Here is a 6000-nt window from a genome sequence, read left to right as displayed (position 1 = left end):
GTTGGTTGAATTCCACCATCTATCCGTGGGTACTCAGCTTAAGAATGCATTGCACCTGTACAGCAGCTGTAGTGTGTTTGTGGTGAAGGAGAACATGCTGTGTTTGGAAAACTGCAAAAGCAAAATAGCCATGGCTCAGATATGGCAAAATGCGCATGCACTGGAAAGAGTATAACACACAGACATTTTTAAAGCCCATATCTAAAAAAAATGTAAAAAATAGATCAATATGTTTCCTCTCTCCCATGCTGCTCCCCAGGGCCGGTTCAAGGGGCCCTGGGGCATACTTCAGCGTTGGGGGCCCCACCCCATTACCCCTCTGCTCCCCGGGGCCCTGCTGCAAGTATATTAGCAGCCATAATTACCATATTCCTGGCGGGTGAGCGGGCGACAACGGTTGCACTCGGAGACACGCTGTCTCCCTCCTTCTCTATGACCCGACGCGTCATGTGTAAACACACATAGAGTTCAGCCGCTGCCTGCCCGCACCCACCGGGAATATGGTAATTATGGCTGCTAATATACTTGCAGCAGGGCCCGGGAGCAGTGTAAGTGTGGGGAGGGGATATAGCAGGGTCGGCGCTGCTGGGGCAGCATCAGAGGTCGGCGCCCAGGGCAAATGCTCCCTTTGCCTCTATGGTAGCGCCGGCCCTGCTGCTCCCTATCTCACACAATTAACAGGCCCTCCTCCCCTCCTACCTGCAGAAATATTATTTCCACCCCACCATCTGTCCACGCAGATTGTGCTGCTTGTCCCCATCTCTGGGCTGCACCTCTCTCCCATAGGGAAAAATAGGAGAGTCCATTTGTGGCACATTTGATTAATATATGAAGTGACACATGGACAGTAGTGATGGTCAAGTACATGCAAATAACTTTGAGTTGATGCAAATGTATGCAAATGTTTATGCAAATGTATGCAGCTTTTGAACCAATCAAATGTATGCATAAAATGAACCAAACAAATTTTACCTCAGCAGGATTTGATTGGTTCATTTTTCAAGCTGCATACATTTGCATCAACTCAAAGTTATTTGCATCTACTTGACCATCACTAATGGACAGTGTCTGTCTCATTTTCTTGATTGTTAGCCAGGGCTGTGGGGTTGGTACAAAAATCATCCGAAAGACTCCTCAGTTTATTCAAAACACCAACTCCGACTCCAGGTACCCAAAATTGCTCTGACTCTGACTCCACAGCCCTGTTGCTAGCTGTCATTGAATTTGTGCTCAGTGCAGCACTTTTAGGCTGCTTTCACAGTGGGACGTTACAGGTGCACGTTAGTGCAGCCTGTAACGCCCCCCCCCCCCCCCCCAATGCACAGCAATGTAATACAAGTGGGCTGTTCACAGTGCCCACGTTGCGTTACATGTAACCAGGGGTCTAGTCCTGGGAAAAGAAGTGAGTGGACGCACCTGGAGAACCCCTGCGCGGTGCGCCAAAAATGGGCGTGGTCAAGCACACCGTGGGCATGGTCATGGGTGGGGCCAAATATACATGACCTTAGCAGTGATGTAAAAGGTCTGCCGAGGAAGTTTGAGCTCTGCCGTAGTGTATCCCCCAAAAATAGATGTAATCTGACAGCATTTCACCAAAAAGACACATAATCTGGTAGAAGTTCCTCCAAAATACAGATAATATGGAAGTGGTTCCCCCAAAATAGACAATGTGGCAGCAGCAGTTTCACCAACATACACATAATTTGGAAGCAGTTCCCCAAAATACGCGAAACCTGGCAGCGGATCACCCAAAATACACGTAACACCCAAAGGACATATAATATGGCAGTAGTGGTCCCCCAAACATACACAATCTGGCAGCTGTTCCCCAAAATACATAACAGCGGTTCCACAAAAATGCAGATAATCTGACAGCAGTTCCCCCAAAATAGGTACCACCAGGTAGCCAGGTCTATAGGTGTCCCTAGTATAAGTAGCCATGAGTATAGTAGTCCCCAGTATATGTAGCAAGAGGTATAGTTGCCTAGTATATGTAGCCAGGGGTATGTGTGCCCAGTATATGTAGCCAGGGATATATGTGCCCAGTATATATAGCCAGGGGTATATGTGCCCAGTATATATAGCCAGGGGTATATGTGCCCAGTAAATATAGCCAGGGGTATATGTGCCCAGTATATGTAGGCAGGGGTATATGTGCCCAGTATATGTATCCAGGGGTATATATGCCCAGTATATGTAGCCAGGGGTATATGTGCCCAGTATATGTAGGCAGGGGTATATGTGCCCAGTATATGTAGCCAGGGGTATATGTCCCCAGTATATGGAGCTAGGGGTATATGTCCCCAGTATATGTAGCCAGGGGCAGAGGCGGGACAGGGTCCTCCAGCACCCAAGGCTGAGACACCAAAGTGCGCCCCTCCATCCCTCCCACCCCAGCCGTCACACAATGATTGCTATTAGAATAAGAGGGCCACAGGGCCCACAACCTCCCCAACACCTTAATATCTAGTTATCTGGCTTGCAGTCACTGCCATGTATCCCCTTTTCTTATTTCTTTCTGCTTCAAACACAATTAGGAATGACAGCTGAATGAATTCTGCGCCCCCTCCTACACTGCGCCCTGAGGCTGGAGCCTCTCCAGCCTATGCCTCGGCCCGGCCCTGGCCAGGGGTATATATGCCCAGTAGATGTAGTCAGGGGTATAAATGCCCAGTATATGTAGTCAGGGGTATATATGCCCAAGTATATGTAGCCAGGGGTATATGTGCCCAGTATATGTAGGCAGAGGTATATATGCCCAGTATATGTAGCCAGGGGTATATGTGCCCAGTATATGTAGTCAGGGGTATAGTAGTCCCCAGTATATGTAGCCAGGTGTACAGGGTCGGACTGGGACCCTGGGGGCCCACCAAAGGAATTTCAACCTGGGGCCCACACATCTCATGATTGCGTTGAAAAGGGGGCGTGACCATGCACTGGAAGGTGGTTCTTGATGTATCATGGACAGGGCCAAATGTACATAGCAGCACTGTAATTGAGACACCGCTGCCCAGCAAATCTTTGTATAGTATTTATATAAAGTAATATTAATATAAAGTGATGTCCTAGTTACCATACATATGAAATTGATTACATTGTTAGCTCCTCTGAGGACAGTCAGTGACATGACTATGTACTCTGTAATGTGCTGCAGAAGATGTCATTGCTATATAAATACATAATAATAATATGGTGGGACATTAGACTATGACTATGGTAGGATTAGATTGTGAGCTCCTCTGAGGACAGTGACATGACTATGTACTCTGTAATGTGCTGCAGAAGATGTCAGTGCTATATAAATACATAATAATAATAATAATTGTACGGCATAACATTAGACTATAGCATGATTAGATTATGAACTCCTCTGACATCATCAGTGACATGACAATGTACTCTGTAATGTGCTGCAGGAGATGTCAGTGCTATATAAATACATAATAATAATATGGTAGGACATTACACTAGGACTATGGTAGGATTAGAGTGTGAACTCCTCTGAGGACAGTCAGTGACATGACTATGTACTCTGTAATGTGCTGCAGAAGATGTCAGTGCTATATAAATACATTATAGTAATATGGTAGGACATTAGACTGTGACTATGGTAGGATTAGTTTGTGAGCTCCTCTGAGGACAGCCAGTGACATGACTATGTACTCTGTAATGTGCTGCAAGAGATGTCAGTGCTGTATAAATACATAATAATAATATGTTAGGACATTAGACTAGGACTATGGTAAGATTAGATTGTGAGCTCCTCTGAGGACAGTCAGTGACATGGCTATGTAATCTGTAATGTGCTGCAGGAGATGTCAGTGCTATATAAATACATAATAATAATATGGTAGGACATTAGACTATGACTATGGTAGGATTAGATTGTGAGCTCCTCTGAGGACAGTCAGTGACATGGCTATGTAATCTGTAATGTGCTGCAGGAGATGTCAGTGCTATATAAATACATAATAATAATATGGTAGGACATTAGACTATGACTATGGTAGGATTAGATTGTGAGCTCCTCTGAGGACAGTCAGTGACATGGCTATGTACTCTGTAATGTGCTGCAGAAGATGCCAGTGCTATATAAATACATAATAATAATATGGTAGGACATTAGACTATGACTATGGTAGGATTAGAGTGTGAGCTCCTCTGAGGACAGTCAGTGACATGACTATGTACTCTGTAATGTGCTGCAGGAGATGTCAGTGCTATATAAAAACATAATAATAATATGGTAGGACATTAGGCTATGACTATGGTAGGATTAGAGTGTGAGCTCCTCTGAGGACAGTCAGTGACATGGCTATGTAATCTGTAATGTGCTGCAGGAGATGTCAGTGCTATATAAATACATAATAATAATATGGTAGGACATTAGACTATGACTATGGTAGGATTAGATTGTGAGCTCCTCTGAGGACAGTCAGTGACATGACTTTGTACTCTGTAAAGTGCTGCAGAAGATGTAAATGCTATATAAATGCATCATACAGATATAGCACACTAGGCTAGATATGGTGACTGTGAGCAATGACAATTAATGTCAAGTGTCTCCAAGTAGTAAGAAATGCAGCAATCCTGAAGAGTCTAGTGGACCGCCTCCCTCCAATATACATTTCCCTGGCATCAAGTGGACCCTTCCCTCCCTTATACAATTCCCTGGATTCTAGTGGCTCAACCTCCCCATACCGTTTCCTGAAGTCTAGTGGACCTTCCTTTCTTATACAGTTTCCTAGTGTCTAGTGGACCTCCTCCTTGCCCTATAAAAGTTCCCTGGCATCTTGTGCATCCTCTCCTATACAGTTCCCTGGTGTCTAGTTGTCCCCTCGTTCCCCTATACAGTTCCCTGGTGTCTAGTGGACCTTAACTCCACAGCCTGTCATCAGGGGGAGAAGAGGAGTTATACTTACCTGGGGCTTATTCCAGTCCCTGTGGTCCATCAACTCCTCAGTATCCATCTGGTCCATTCTGTTCTGCCGCTTGTCCTGTCGCTGTCATCCCTAGTAAAGTCCACAACTCAGCTTAGTCGGGACTATTGCGCATGCGTTGCCTCAGAGTCTCCTCAATCGTGCTCCCATAGTCAAGAGTATTCTGTGCCTGCGCAGCTACAAGCCTTAAAGCGGAACTGTAATAAAAACAAAAGTGTTTTACTTACCTGTGGCTTCAGCCAGCCCCTTGCACCTGTCCTGTCCCGCGTTGGTCCTCCACATTCCTCCGTTCTCCCGCCGCTAGGTACTTTTGGTACTGTGGACTTGTAAGTCGACGGCAAGCCACCCGTTTCTTTCCTGCCCGCAATAGTGTCCTGCGCTAATAGCGCAAGACGCTATTGCAGAGAAATATACGTGTGGGCCAGGGCGTGCAGGAGCAGTTGCCAAATCGACCGAGCTAAAAGTAGCTTGCAGCGGTAGAACGGAGGATCAAGGAGGACCAGCGTCGGGCAGGAAGGCTGCAAGGAGGCAGAAGCCCCAGACAAGTCAAACTTTTGTTTTTTTAGTTCTGCTTTAACTGCACAGGCACAGAACGTTCCTGGCAATGAAGCATGATTGCGGAGGCGTGTGGCCAGTGCTGTGCGTGTGCAGTAGTCCACGACTACTGGGCTGATAATGGCAGAATGGATTGTAAAGTATAAACACTGAGGGAGCTGACAGACTAAAGGGGGCTTAAGAAGTATATCCTGTTACAACCTCTCCCTTCCCCCTCTCTTCTCATCCCATGGATCTGGCATGTCAGCAACACAGCGACGTGAGGGCAGTGCAGTGGCATAGTGGTTAGTGCTCTTGCCTTGCAGCGCTGGGTCCCTGGTTTGAATCCCAGCCAGGGCACTATCTGCATGGAGCTTGTATGTTCCCATGTCTGCGTGGGTTTCATCTGAGCATTACGGTTTCCTCCCACATCCCAAAAACATACAGATAAGTTAATTGGCTTAAATCAGTTCTCATTTTTGTCCAGCTCTGAGCTGTGATGCCTGAACATAATGGAGTAGATGGG

General features: G+C 46.2%; 1 protein-coding gene across 1 annotated transcript in view; it reads left to right on the top strand.

Moving 5' to 3' along the window:
• Positions 1-450: 450 nt before the first annotated feature.
• Positions 451-6000, top strand: part of LOC137540958 (collagen alpha-1(XVIII) chain-like) — a 93007-nt gene continuing 87457 nt past the window's right edge. The window contains exon 1 of the mRNA XM_068262131.1: positions 451-503. The gene's annotated coding sequence lies outside the window, so the exon portion shown is untranslated. The remainder of the gene's footprint in view (positions 504-6000) is intronic.

Source organism: Hyperolius riggenbachi, chromosome 12 (assembly GCF_040937935.1).
Source record: "Hyperolius riggenbachi isolate aHypRig1 chromosome 12, aHypRig1.pri, whole genome shotgun sequence".
NCBI classification, from domain to species: Eukaryota; Metazoa; Chordata; class Amphibia; order Anura; family Hyperoliidae; genus Hyperolius; species Hyperolius riggenbachi.
This window is presented reverse-complemented; position numbering and strand designations above follow the sequence as displayed.